At 41.8% G+C, this 15,637-nt stretch overlaps 1 non-coding gene across 1 annotated transcript; it reads left to right on the forward strand.

Annotated features, from left to right (window-relative positions):
• Window positions 1-11,580: 11,580 nt before the first annotated feature.
• On the forward strand, window positions 11,581-11,686 carry LOC140806492 (small nucleolar RNA R71). The gene has a single exon (XR_012112563.1). It is a non-coding gene; the product is annotated as a small nucleolar RNA R71 (small nucleolar RNA).
• The last annotated feature ends 3,951 nt before the right edge of the window (window positions 11,687-15,637 follow it).

Raw genomic sequence — 15,637 nt, forward strand, 5'->3', positions numbered from 1 at the left:
AACCCACTTGCATCCAATGATTGGTGTGTTGGTTGGTGCTAGAACTAGAACCCAAGTTTTATTTTGGATTAAAGCGTTGTATTCAGCTTTCATAGCATGACACCAAGCTGGATGTGCTAAGGCATCATGTGTAGTGGCTGGTTCATGTATAGATGTAAGTTGAGAAGTGTACACCTTTGGTTTGAAAATACCTGCTTTGGACCGAGTGACCATGGAGTGCACATTCGTAGGGGGAGGAACAGATTGCTCATCAGGGGAAGAAATAAGGAGGGAAGGTGATGAGTTTGAATTGTGTGCTGGAGGTGAAAAGGAAATCTCGGAGGTGTTGTTGGGAGGGGCAGGAGTTGGGGAGGGTGAGTGAAATGGAGAGTGGAACGAAGAGGTGACAGGAAGAATTGGTAAAGGAAGATTGGAAGTCTCTGTATGAAGAGATTTTTCAGAATGAGTAACGAGAAAAGGAAAAGAAGACTCGTCAAACTTAACATGGCGAGAAATGTAGATACAACCATCTTGACTGAGGCATTTATACCCTTTATGTTTGTTGCTATAGCCAAGAAAGGTGCATGGTTTAGACCTAAACTCAAGTTTATGGGCATTGTAGACTCGAAGATAGGGAAAACACAAGCACCCAAAAACACGAAGAAGGTAATAATCTGGGTACAAGATTAGATAATTTCTTGAGAGGAGCAGCTCCTTGAATGGCAGAATTAGGAAGACGATTAATGAGAAAAACAGCGGTGGAAAAAACATCGTCCCAAAATTTTATAGGCATGTGAGCGTGAGCAATGAGAGAAAGACCAACATCAACTATGTGACGGTGCTTCTTTCGACAACACCATTTTGTTGTGAAGTGTGTGGACAAGAGAGACGATGATGAATCCCATATTTTTGGAAGAAGGGAGTTAACGGTCTATATTCACCACCCCAATCAGTTTGAAGAATTTTGATTTTGGTATCATATTGTAGTTCAGCATGGGTCTTAAATTGTTGGAAAATTTGGAACACCTCAGATTTAGCTTTGAGAAAGTATATCCAGGTGTATCGACTATAGGCATCCACAAAACTGACGTAATATTTAAAGCCATTAGTTGAAGTGGTGTAAGCAGGACCCCATACATCAGAATATATTAACTGAAGTGGCTTGTTGTAACAGGTTAAGGACGAAGGAAATGGAAGGCGATGACTTTTGCCTAATTCACAAGATGGGCAGAAAGCAAATTTTTCATTTCTTGAGAAAGAGATATTACAATTGGATAAAATGTGCTTTACAGTGGAAAGCATAGGATGGCCTAATCTATAATGCCATTGATTAAGTGTTGAGGGTGCCACTTCAGTTAGTTGGTGAAACTTGTTCACTTGATTGAAGAAAGAGACCGCTGGGAAAGGAGGGGTATGCACGCTGGTAGCAGAGTGAGTAGATGAGCTAGCTGGTTTGCCCAAGGGGAACTTATAAAGGCCTTCATGTAAGGTGCCTTTGAGGAGGGTGGTTCCCGTCGCTAGGTCCTTCACAACACAAAAAGAGGGATGAAACTCAAAATAGACATCATTGTCTTGAGCAAATTTGCTAACGCTAAGCAAGTTTTTTGATATATGAGGGACTCGAAGAAGATGATTCAAGAATAATGTGTGGTTCGAATCATGAGTCAAAAAGGATGAAGAACCAATATGAGTGATAGGCAAACCTATTCCATTCCCCATGAGAACTTTATCTCCGCCGGTGTATTCAGAACTGAGAGCCAGGTTAGCGAGATCATTAGTGACATGGTGAGAAGCTCCAGAATCCGGTAACCACCAGTCATCATTGAGATTCTTAGAGTTCGCCACAGCCACTGCAGCAGTTGGTGGTGTTTCAGACTTATTAGAAGAAGGATGTGTGTAGTGATTTCGTGAATTTCGTGGCTGTGAAATGAATTCCTTTTCAAAACGATAATAGCATTTCTCTGCAACGTGGCCAGAGTATCCACAAATCTGACAAATAGGACGATTGTTGCTATTAGACCAGCTTCGTCGACCACCCCGCACAAATCGTCCACGACCTCTGCCACGAGAGGGAGAGCTATAAGATGTTGATGATGGACGACCTTTGCCAGGAGTGAAAGTAGAGAGGTTGGCTGTAGGTGTGGTGCCATCCATATTGATAGTGTATGACTCAATACGCCCTTCATGAGATAAAAGAAGAGCAATAACCTCTGAAGGGGAAATTTGTTCAACTCGAGAGGTGACATGAACAACGACCGAGTCGTATTCCATTCCAACACCACCCAAAATGTAGAGAACCTGATCATCATCTGATATATGATGCCCGCACGCAGCAAGTGAGTCAACATAATTTTTCATTTTGCCAAGATAATCCTTCATGCTAAGGCTGCTGATCGAGCAAAACTTGCACAGTAAAATACCCAATAAAAATATGATTTTATATGCTCAAAATAAATCGCAAGTGCACGATGTCAAGTTATAATATAGTGTACGTGAGTACGAGTATCGTTCCACTGAAGACTGTGTTTTACAATTATTATTTTCAGTTATTGAACATTTAGCAACGAAAAGTGATTTGATTGGTTTATTACTACTAAAATCAAATAAGAATGCAAATAAAAAGATTCAACATCAAGTAATGAGATATAATATCTAAAATGGTTGAGTAAAATTCACTAAGAAATGGATTTGTTGGGAATCTCGGTTCACCTACCCCTCGTTAATCAATTAATTCGTTCGATCGTGATCTACGCTTCCGACAGGATTTCCTAATCTATTGAACACACTCTCTCGAGCTATGCCAAACTAATTCCACTCAATGAAGTAATTAAATATCTTTAATTATTTATCACGAGCGAATCGCATTTCGTTCTATAAAATCCCCTAGTTTTCGACCCTTAGGACTATGACTATCGGCACGTATCCAATTTCATATATCTATGTAAATTGTAGATCCGCGAATTATACTACTCGATCCTATCACTCGTTATTCTCTCGAACGCACTCGTGATATGAAAACGTCGTTAAAGTTAGCTATTCTTTAATAACACGATAAAACAGTAGTAAAATCAAGAATAACGCACAACCGAAATATAAATTAATTCAAACCAACATTCGGGGTAGGATCCCCTTTAATCCCAACAAATAATAAAGTTAGCTACTAGAATTCATAGTAAAAATAAATGCAACAATGTTTAAAATGAAAGAAACTAGATTAGAAATACTAGGCGAGACGAAATCTGCGAAGAACGGTGCTCGGAAAGCTTCAAATCTTCAATCCAAGCGCAAAGTTCTCTCCAACAGCTTGTGACGGCTCCAAAATCAAGTCTGAATCCTCCCAAAAACCGTCCACACCCCTTTCCATATCAGCCATCATCCAACATAAGGTAAAGAATCGGTTGAAAAAATCTTGCCAAAAATAGGTGGCGCTCGGGCGGTAGAAAAGTACCGCTCGAGCGCCACACCTTCTGTAAAATCTCATGGGATGTGCGGCATTCGCGCTCGGGCGGTAGAAAACTACCGCTCGAGCGCCGATCTTTCTGCCTTTTTTTCCTCGGAAATCCACCTACCGCGCTCGGGCGGTAGAAAACTACCGCTCGAGCGCCGTCTTTGTTGTACTTCATTTTCTTGACTTGGCACTTGGCTCCGATTTTTGGTTTTCCGGCCACTTTTCCTGCAAATTCATCATGCCCGAGTGAGATATGATAAAATGCAAATATTTACTCTAAAATGGACAGAATGCGATTGAAATAAACGTATGTATCATGCAAACACAACTAAAACTAATGCAATAAAACACGTAAAAACGACACATATCAACCCCCTCATACTAACATTTTGCTTGCCCTCAAGTAAAATAGGTTAAAGCACGAGATTCTAAACACACACAACAAACACAAAATACTCAAACAAAAAAATAACCAACACAAGTGAATGTCAATGGTGAGTTAACAACTTTCATGCTCACGCCTCAGAGAACTGTCCCACGTGTAAGTCATAATCGAGTCAAATCACAAACGAATACTCAGTCTCATCTACACATAAATCTTGACACTAATTTGAACGTGTGTGTGTGTCATGATGGGTCTAGTCATTCGTATTTCAAACAGATCAATCATCAAATCATGCGAGTCACTCAATTAACACTTCAATACAAGTCTCACTAGCATGCGCCCCCGTGTCCATTTATCACTAACCATAACTTGAACTTTATTCAATTCTTAAGTGCAGACAAGGGTGTCGAAAAGAAGGAAAATAAGCTCAAGTGGCTAAAAGTTGGGAGTACACCGATCATTTTCATTGTGCAATCGTCAAGACTTTTCGTCTGACTTTCCTCGTCTCCTTACATCTCCAACTTTTAGCCTCGGAATAGAATTTCATTCCTTTTTTTTCGGCTCCCACTCGCCTTACATCTCCCCTTTTTTTTTTCAAAGTTCTTTTTGCAAGAAACTTTGTTATTTCAACAATTTTTTTTTTTTGATGCACAATTTTCACACATGTACTCCCTAGGCTAAGAATATATAACTTTGGATTACAGCTGGTTAGGGGTATGATATGTTAATTCAGTGCATTGAAAAGGGGGTATATGTAAAGTTCAAGGCTAATCAAGTGTTCTCATTCAAGGTCCCAATTAGTGACTTATTTTCACGGGTTTACATGCTAAATCAACTCATAAATGATGCCTTTCAAGTTAACCACACAAAACCTTCAAATTTCACCATTATTCCTACAAAATTCTAGTCCTCACACATGTGTGCGCAAAAAGTTCAAACTTTGTGCCAAAATTCATGCTTTAACAATCAAGAGTACCATTCATGAAATGACCCAATCAATACTTTTTGTATATTATCAATCCAACCTCATCATAGGCGCATAAATTATGTCTTCTCACCATAAACGACACTAAACAAAAGAAATGCAACGAAACTAAACCAATTAACTAAACAACCAAAACAATCTACCCCCTCATACTAGAGTTGTGCAATGCCCTCAGTGCACAAAACGAAACAAAACATTAAAAACCAAAAAAAACTCATGAATGCAAATCTACCCCCCTCATACTAGAGTTGTGCAATGCCCTCAGTGCACAAAACGAAACAAACATTAAAAACCAAAAAAAACTCATGAATGCAAATGCAACGACAGAATAAGCAAAAAGAGTAAAAAGAAAGGGGAAAGAGTAAACTCCCCTGATCAAGACTCGTCGTCGTCGTCGTGCTCGGGTGGTGGCACTCCGGCAGCGTCCCCCTGCTGAGAATAATCATACTGGAACTGGAATGGGGGAGGAGGTAGCGGAGTCGGTGGGATGGTCGACGGGTCAACGCCCTCGTGCACAAGTAAAGAGCGCATCATGGAGTCAATGTGCGATAAATGGTCCGTGACGTAAGAGTTGAACTGACTCTGATGCGCTTGGAAGGCGAGATTTTCATCCATCTTGTCATTCTGAGTTCGCCTGCGGGGTTGTGGTGGGCGGCGGCGTGGGATGGCAGTGCTAGATCCACCGGCGTCCTCCTCCCGAGGGGGAAATTCACTGATTCGCTTAGCTCGTTTCCGCTGGAGGTCTTCGACACAAATAGGCTTCATGGGCTGCAACCACTCCTCATCATCGCGAAATACGACTCCTGCTCTGGCACACAACTCGGAGATAATGGTGGGGAAGAACAGGCCCACATGACTGTTGTGGGCACTCAGAGTGATTTGTGAATCGATAAGTGTGCCCACGTTGATGGCGTATCCCTCGGTCAAAGCATAAAGCAGCACCGCCCGCTCTTTCTGGACCTCGCTCTTATGCGAGACCGGCATCATTCTCCGAGCCACAAATAAATACCAAAGGGCAACTTCGGCTTTCAAATACTTCTCGTCAAAACAACTCGGCGAGCCGCCCAATGGTTTCCATATTGCGCCCGGATGGCACAATGTGGCGAGAATCGTATCATAATTCGGGTTGGCAACTAATGTCTGGAAATGGGAGTCGTCAACCTCCGCTGTCCCTAACAGTGCATTGATCGTCACCGAATCATACGGTACATGTTTGCCCCTAACAAACACCAAACCATTTCGCCCCTCCGCTGTATTGGCATAAAATTCGCGAACCACAGAGACTACCGCCGCCTTAGGTTCCGAATTTGTCCCATCCCCTTCTTTCCAAACCAACAATAATATCCAAGTATATGTCCTCCAACTGTCGCCGGACTCCCCTCTCGGCTATTGGGTTGCGGTGAATTTTGGCATGCTCGTATCGACCCCTAGCCTCCATACTAACAAAACGGTGTCTATCAAATGAGGATGAAGAGGAAGAACCGGGGTTACCTTTTTGCTTCTTGGGAGCCATTGTGTTGGAAGAGTTGAAGATGAAGATGGTGCCGGAGAAGAAGACCGGAGTGATGACGTCTCTTGATTCCTAAAATGGAGTGTGCCCACGGTGCTTGAGCCTTGATGGGTGGAGAGATGTCCTGCAAAAATTGAGAAGAGAGTGGGAGAGGGTTAGGGATTTGGGGAGAAAATTTGGGAAATTTCGTGCAGAATGAGGGAAAGGGGAAGGGGATTCGCGTTTTAAAAAGACGTCGCGCTCGAGCGGTAGAAAATTACCGCTCGAGCGCCGGGTCCTCGGGAAAAAATTTAGAGGCAAATGTTCGCGCTCGAGTGGTAAAAAATTACCGCCCGAGCGCCAAGCTCTCTGGAAATTGTGCATCTGCTTCGCGCTCGAGCGGTAAAAAATTACCGCCCGAGCGCCGAGTTCTCGGGAAAAATTCAGATTTCACCTCTTTTTTTTTTATAAAACAACAGTAAAACAAAATATGCTGACACCAAAGAAAAAGAAAATTAAATTAAATGCAAGAGAAGGGAAAGGAAAGTAAGCTCTCAATTTATCGTCGAGAGCTAGACGTCGGTCTGTCTAGTTCGGCATGTCTTGGAACCGGGTGGTTCCAAGTTGTGGCTCAATTGTGCCACCCATGTAGTGCTTCAGGCGCTGGGCATTGACCGTAAATGTCTCATCCTTCCCGTCTTTCAATTATACAGCTCCCGATGGATATACTTTCGAAATCACAAATGGACCAGACCATCGTGATTTCAACTTTCCGGGAAAAAGTCGCAGCCGGGAGTTGTAGAGTAGGACACTTTCACCTTCTTTGAACTCTCTCTCGATGATCCGCTTGTCATGGGCCTTCTTCGTCTTTTCCTTGTAGGTTAGTGCGAGATCATATGCCAGATTTCGGAATTCCTCCAACTGATCTAGTTGAAGCAACCGTCGTTCACCTGCATCAGTAAAGTTAAAGTTTAGTGATTTTGTTGCCCAATATGCGCGATGCTCTAACTCTACAGGTAAATGACATGCTTTACCAAACAATAATCTGTACGGTGTCGTGCCTATTGGTGTTTTGAAAGCAGTCCTATATGCCCAAAGAGCATCATCTAACCTCACCGACCAATCTTTCCGACTCACACCCACCACTTTCTCCAAAATTCGCTTTATCTCTCGGTTAGACACCTCAACTTGCCCACTCGTCTGAGGGTGATAGGGGGTAGAGATTTTATGTGTGACACCATATTTGCTCAAGAGTTTTTCAAAGAGTTTGTTGCAAAAATGAGTGCCACCATCACTAATGATTGCTCGTGGTGTTCCAAATCGGTTAAAAATGTTTTTCTTTAAAAATTTTAGGACCACTTGAGCATCATTAGTGGCATATGCTTCCGCCTCTACCCACTTAGACACATAATCAACCGCCACCAAGATGTATTTTTTCGTGAAAGAACTAGGAAATGGTCCCATAAAGTCTATCCCCCATACATCAAAAACATCACACTCAATGATATTATTCAAAGGCATTTCATGACGGTTAGAGATGTTACCTGACCGCTGGCATTTATCACAATGTAGCACATAAGAACGAGCATCTTTAAAGAGGGTTGGCCAATAAAAGCCACATTCAAGTACCTTGGATGCCGTCCTTGTTGGTCCGAAATGACCACCTACCTCACGGTCATGGCAATGGTTGAGGATTTGCCCAAACTCTTCCTCTGCGACACATCTCCGAATCATGGCATCTGCACAAACTCTGAACAAGAAAGGTTCCTCCCAAAAATAATACTTCACGTCCGAAAAGAATTTCTTTCTTTGGTGAAATGTTAAATTTGGGGGGGGGGGAGGGGGGGGGGGTGAGCCTGTAACAAGAAAATTTGCAAAATTTGCATACCATGGACAATTTTTCACCTCAAACAACTGCTCATCTGGAAACCAATCATTAATCGCATCATTCACACAATCATCACTGATAAATTCCAATCTAGACAAATTATCCGCAACCACATTCTCAACACCCTTCTTATCTTTTATTTCTACATCAAATTCTTGCAATAATAAAATCCACCGAAGTAAGCGTGGCTTTGCATCTTTCTTGGCAAGTAAATATTTAAGGGCAGAGTGATCAGTAAACACAGTTACTTTCAACAAAACAAGGTATGAGTGGAACTTGTCAAGTGCAAACACTACTGCAAGTAACTCTTTTTCAGTGGTGGCATAATTTAATTGTGCTTCATCTAGAGTCCTACTTGCATAGTATATAGTGTGAAATACCTTGTTTAGTCTTTGGCCGAGGACAGCACCAACCGCAGTATCACTGGCATCGCACATGGCCTCGAAAGGTAGATCCCAATCCGGTGCCACCAAGACAGGGGCCGTCACCAAGCGCTCCTTCAACTTCTCGTATGCCTGCAAACAATCCGAATTAAAATCAAAGGGTGCATCTTTCATGAGTAAAGAAGATAGAGGTTTTGCAATTTTGGAAAAATCTTTGATAAAACGCCGGTAGAAGCCGGCGTGGCCTAGAAAACTTCTAACTCCCTTTATGGACGTCGGAGGTGGTAAGTTCTTGATAACTTCAACTTTCGCCTTGTCCACCTCTATTCCGTGCCCTGAAATCTTGTGCCCTAGGACAATTCCCTCTTGTACCATGAAGTGGCATTTTTCCCAATTAAGTACCAAATTCGTCTCCTCGCATCTCTTCAACACCACCTTCAAATTCGGCAAACAATCATCAAAAGAAGAGCCAAATATCGAGAAGTCATCCATAAAAATTTCAAGAAACGTTTCTATCATGTCGTGAAATATAGCAGTCATGCATCGCTAAAAAGTGGCCGGCGCATTACACAAACCAAAGGGCATTCGTCTAAAAGCAAAAGTGCCGTAAGGACAAGTGAAAGTGGTCTTCTCTTGGTCCTCCGGCGCAATCATAATTTGGTTGTACCCTGAATACCCATCCAAAAAGCAATAAAATTCATGACCCGCTAACCTTTCAAGCATTTGATCGATAAAGGGAAGGGGAAAGTGGTCTTTACGGGTGGCATCATTTAATTTCCTATAATCAATGCACACACGCCATCCCGTAACAGTCCTAGTGGGTATTAATTCATTATTCTCATTTGTAATCACAGTAATCCCACCCTTTTTTGACACACACTGAACAGGACTTACCCATGCACTATCAGATATAGGATAGATAATACATGCATCGAGAAGCTTAATTGTTTCAGCCTTTACTACCTCTTGCATCTTTGGATTCAGTCTTCGCTGAGGTTGCACATGAGGTGAGTACTTCTCTTCCATCAAGATCTTGTGCATGCAGATTGATGGATTAATCCCTTTGATATCCGCCACCTTCCACGCAAATGCACCCTTGTGTGCTTTCAATACCTCCAACAGTTTGTCCTCCATCACATCTGTCAAAGCAGCAGAAATAATGACAGGTAAAGTGTTATTCTCACCTAAGTATACGTACTTGAGGTGTGGAGGCAACAGCTTCAGCTCAAGTGTTGGTGGATCCTCGATGCTTGACCTTTGAGGGGTCAAATCTCTCCGTTCTCCTAGATCCTCCAGTCGCATCCTCATTGGCTTTCTCCATGGATGGTTGGTATTAAAGTGTGCCACTATTTCAGCTCTTTCTTCATCCAACTCCTCCTCTGCCAATTCAGTATTTATAGTGGCCTCCAAAGGGTCCCTAAGAGCATCCTGCACATAGTGAGACGCAAGAGAGTCAAAAGTATCAATTCTAAAATAGCTATCAGAATGTAGTGTGTGCTTAAGTGCATGAAAAACATCAAAAGTAATCTCATCCTCGCCCACTCTCAGTTTCAACTTCCCCTCTTGCACATCAATCAGTGCCTTGCCAGTTGCAAGGAACGGTCTACCCAAAATCAGAGGCATCTCCGCATCCTCCTCCATGTCAAGCACCACGAAGTCCGCAGGGAAAATGAATTTGTCCACTTTCACTAGCACATCCTCAATCACTCCGCGGGGGTACTTGACAGATCTGTCAGCTAGTTGTAGAGACATCCTCGTCGGCTTTGGTTCTCCCAACCCAAGCTTCCTAAACACAGACAATGACATAAGATTAATACTGGCACCGAGATCACACAATGCTTTATGAAAAACAACATCACCAATCATGCAAGGAATAGAGAAACTCCCTGGGTCTTTCAGTTTCGGTGGGATTTTGTTTTGCACTAATGCAGAGCAGCTTTCTGTCAAATTCACCGTCCTGTGATCCTCCAACTTCCTCTTGTTTGCTAAGATGTCCTTAAGAAATTTAGCATAACTAGGCATTTGCATCAACGTATCGGCAAAAGGAATATTGATATGCAATTTTTTAAATACCTCAAGAAATTTACCGAATTGTGCATCTAGTTTTGCTTTTTTCAATGCTGCAGGGAACGGTGGAGGGATAACAATCTTAGCCTGCGTAGTGTGGGCCGGTGTAGGGTTAGATGACTTACCTTTTGATGTCGCATCTTGTTCATCCGGCACTTGGCTTTTCTCTTTTTCTCTAGGCTCCAAAACTTTTCCACTCTTCAACTCAATGGCCTTCACTTGCTCTTTTGGATTAGTCTTGGTATTACTTGGCAAGGTGCCCGGCTCTCTACTTGCTATCATCTTGGCCAACTTTCCAATTTGATTCTCGAGCCCCTTTATTGATGCATCTTGGTTTTGGAGTCGAGTTTCAGTGGATGAAATAAACTTAGACATCATTTGTTCCAAGTTGGACTTTTCTTCTCTAGGAGGATCGGATTTATACATCGGTTGTTTTCCATATTGTTGTCCTCCATGCGGTCTATTCTGACTGTTTTGACCGCCCCACGAGAAGTTGGGATGTTGCCTCCACCCAGGATTGTATGTGTTCGAATAAGGGTCATTCCTTGGGCGGTTTTGGACTCCCACTTGATTCACCGGTGCCTCATTTTGCACATAGAAGGGATTTCCATCTTGACAGTCTTTCACATAGTACTCTCCTCCACACTTTTTCACAGAATATCTCTTGAAGACGCATAGCCGTGCCACCCACATTCAAGTCGTCTATTTTCCTGTTTAAAGCGTCAAGTTGTGCAGTAATAGCAGAAAAATCAGTTACCTGGTGAACTCTCGCACTTCTCCGCTGGTTGTTCCTGTCAGATTGAGGATGATAGCTGCTAGCAGCCATTTCCTCTAACAATTCATATCCTTCCTCCGCGGTCTTTCTCAACAGGTTTCCACAAGCAGCTGCATCTATCATAGTACGGTTAGGAGTAAGCAAACCATAATAAAATGTTTGAACGTCTAACCCAAGTGGTAACTCGTGATGTGGGCATCTTCGTAGTAGATCCTTGAAACGCTCACATGCCTCATATAGAGATTCCTGATCGAATTGAGCAAATGTTGTAATGTCTGCCCGCAGCTTCATGGTTTTTGATAGAGGAAAGTATTTGATAAGAAACGCTTTCGCCATGTCCTCCCATGTGGTGATTGAACCTACAGGCAAACAATTCAACCATGCTTTAGCTTTATCACGTAAAGAGAAAGGAAATAAACGTAATCTAACAGCATCATCAGAAACTCCATTGAATTTAAAAGTATCGCAAATCTCAAGAAAATCCGCGATGTGCGTGTTTGGGTCATCTACTGCAGTTCCTCCGAATTGGACTGTGTTCTGAATCATCTGGATTATAGCTGGCTTGATTTCAAAGTGATTTGCCTGCACAATAGGCCTCACAATGCTAGGGCGTGCACCATCCAAAGAAGGCTGGGCATACTCTAACATTGGTATGCGGCGAGGCATCTCAATATGTCTCTCTTCACGCTGTTCCTCCTCACGTTCTGGCTCGTGTCTCTCCATAAGTTCTTTAAGCCTCTGTTGTTGTCTTCTCCTGCGGAAGGTTCTTTCAATTTCAGGATCAAACTCAAGCTCCATGTCAAGTGACTTTGGCATGCACTGGAAGAGATATCTGTAATAAAATATGAAGTGTTATCTCACGAGAAATAAAATAATGCTAAAGAAAATAACTAAAAATAAAATCGTAGATTAACAGTCCCCGGCAATGGTGCCAAAAACTTGATCGAGCAAAACTTGCACAGTAAAATCCCCAATAAAAATATGATTTTATATGCTCAAAATAAATCGCAAGTGCACGATGTCAAGTTATAATATAGTGTACGTGAGTACGAGTATCGTTCCACTGAAGACTGTGTTTTACAATTATTATTTTCAGTTATTGAACATTTAGCAACGAAAAGTGATTTGATTGGTTTATTACTACTAAAATCAAATAAGAATGCAAATAAAAAGATTCAACATCAAGTAATGAGATATAATGTCTAAAATGGTTGAGTAAAATTCACTGAGAAATGGATTTGTTGGGAATCTCGGTTCACCTACCCCTCGTTAATCAATTAATTCGTTCGATCGTGATCTACGCTTCCGACAGAATTTCCTAATCTATTGAACACACTCTCTCGAGCTATGCCAAACTAATTCCACTCAATGAAGTAATTAAATATCTTTAATTATTTATCACGAGCGAATCGCATTTCGTTCTATAAAATCCCCTAGTTTTCGACCCTTAGGACTATGACTATCGGCACGTATCCAATTTCATATATCTATGTAAATTGTAGATCCGCGGATTATACTACTCTATCCTATCACTCGCTATTCTCTCGAACGCACTCGTGATATGAAAACGTCGTTAAAGTTAGCTATTCTTTAATGACACGATAAAACAGTAGTAAAATCAAGAATAACGCACAACTGAAATATAAATTAATTCAAACCAACATTTGGGGTAGGATCCCCTTTAATCCCAACAAATAATAAAGTTAGCTACTAGAATTCATAGTAAAAATAAATGCAACAATGTTTAAAATGAAAGAAACTAGATTAGAAATACTAGGCGAGACGAAATCTGCGAAGAACGGTGCTCGGAAAGCTTCAAATCTTCAATCCAAGCGCAAAGTTCTCTCCAACAGCTTGTGACGGCTCCAAAATCAAGTCTGAATCCTCCCAAAAACCGTCCACACCCCTTTCCATATCAGCCATCATCCAACATAAGGTAAAGAATCGGTTGAAAAAATCTTGCCAAAAATAGGTGGCGCTCGGGCGGTAGAAAAGTACTGCTCGAGCGCCACACCTTCTGTAAAATCTCATGGGATGCGCGGCATTCGCGCTCGGGCGGTAGAAAACTACCGCTCGAGCGCCGATCTTTCTGCCTTTTTTCCTCGGAAATCAACCTACCGCGCTCGGGCGGTAGAAAACTACCGCTCGAGCGCCGTCTTTGCTGTACTTCATTTTCTTGACTTGGCACTTGGCTCCGATTTTTGGTTTTCCGGCCACTTTTCCTGCAAATTCATCATGTCCGAGTGAGATATGATAAAATGCAAATATTTACTCTAAAATGGACAGAATGCGATTGAAATAAACGTATGTATCATGCAAACACAACTAAAACTAATGCAATAAAACACGTAAAAACGACACATATCAGCTGCCTTTCTTGAGGGTCTGTAGTTGGAGTTTTTATTGCATCATTCTCGCTTTTGAGCGAGTAGCAAACAGGGTAGAAACTCGAATCCAGACTTGAGCAGACGAGGAACACCCAATCATCTGACTCTGAATTCCTTCGGTCATGGAGGCCAGAAGGAATGAAAAAAGAAGTTGATCCTGCCTGGACCAAGCAAGGTGAAGAGGATTCGGAATATCAGTGCCATTTTCACCGGGTATGAAGCTGGGTGGGATGGGTGATTGAGGATCGAGATACATATCAAGACCCAGTCCTCGAATTCCGGCCAGCACTTGGAGCTGCCAGAGGAGAAAATTATCATCGGTGAGTTTGGTGGGATTGATTTGGTTGGAGGGATTTAAGATCATGAGGTTAGTGTTGAGATTGGATGCTGTGACTGAGCTTGATTCTCCATGTGAGGTGGCTTCCGCCATTAATGCTCTGATACCAAGATAGAGAAATAAAGGAACGGGAAAATGGCTCTGTAAATTGTAGTCCTCTTTTCTATTTCAGTTAGATCAAAAACAGGAGTTATATATTTACAATTACCAAGGATAAAAGAGTAAAAAAGAATACCAAGTTAGTTACAACGGAAGATAAATCTAGGGGCTTCTAGATGATGGAGTTGTGATCTTCTGCATGTGTGAGTACATGGCTTCTTGTGTGGTCAGTTTCTGATGTTCCTTAACAGTACTGCATGTCTTCCTGAATTTAGTTGATAATGAAGGGCTATCTTACAATTGCCTTTTGATTCTTGATTTAGGTGTTCAGAGACATCTAGAAGGCCCTCTTTTGCTGCCTTTGTCATTTTTCACGTCTTTGATAAGTTAGTATATCTGGTGTCCTTGTGAGTGGTGCCATCTGAAGCATTACAAAACCATTATAAAATGTTAGGATCCAAGCCAATTTATTAGCTCGCAACATTTCCTTTTTATCCTCCTTGTACTTCCCCTTTGCTTCGGTCCTTTATTTTTATTGACGATGAGATTGAATTCCATCAAGTCTTCACAATGTATATGCGGTACACCTTCTTTGTTTTATTATTACTTCCTTTTTTTTCCCAAGAGAACTTCTACTTCCAATGAGTATCCTCATTTTGAAACAGAACTGCTCCTACTCCCTTCATTTCTCTTTGTTAACCTTGACTAGAGTACATGAAGATACAAAAGCGAAGATGAATTAATTTATTCTCTTTCATAGTTTTGTTACTGAACATCATCTTATATGGAATATGTTGTTTTTGCTTTGTATACATGGATTAAAGAGTTTTATTTCCCCGTGAACCCTTTTGCATTGATATTCTCTTCTCATTCATGGCGTCGTTCATTTCAGTAACCGCTAATCCGTCGCTGATTACCCATTGAGTCCTTATTTTCTGCATCATAGTGATGGACCGGGCCTCTCGCTGATGTCTCAGCCTCTCACTGGCGACAACTACGCGTCTTGGAGTTGTGCGGTGTTGACCGCACTTTCAGTCAAAAACAAACTGGGGTTCATCGATGAATCTATCTCGAAACCTTATGGTACATCTCACAACCTCCTCATTTCCTGGACGCACAACAATAATATTGTGATTTCATGGCTACTCAATTCTGTCACTAAGGAGATCTCTACAAGCATCATGTTTTCTGATTGTGCTTCTGACATTTGAAACGATCTTCGAAGGCCATTCCATCAAAGCAATGGTCCTTGAATTTTTGAGCTTCGACGTGAGTTTCTTACTCTCTCACAATGTTAGACTTAGATTGCTGCTTATTTCATGAAATTGAAGTCTCAATGGGATGAGTTGAAAAATTTCCGTTCTTGTTCATGTGGTTAGTGTACACGCGGAAGTGTGAGAGATCTAGCCTCATTT

Source organism: Primulina eburnea, chromosome 11, assembly GCF_022965805.1.
Source record: "Primulina eburnea isolate SZY01 chromosome 11, ASM2296580v1, whole genome shotgun sequence".
NCBI classification, from domain to species: domain Eukaryota; kingdom Viridiplantae; phylum Streptophyta; class Magnoliopsida; order Lamiales; family Gesneriaceae; genus Primulina; species Primulina eburnea.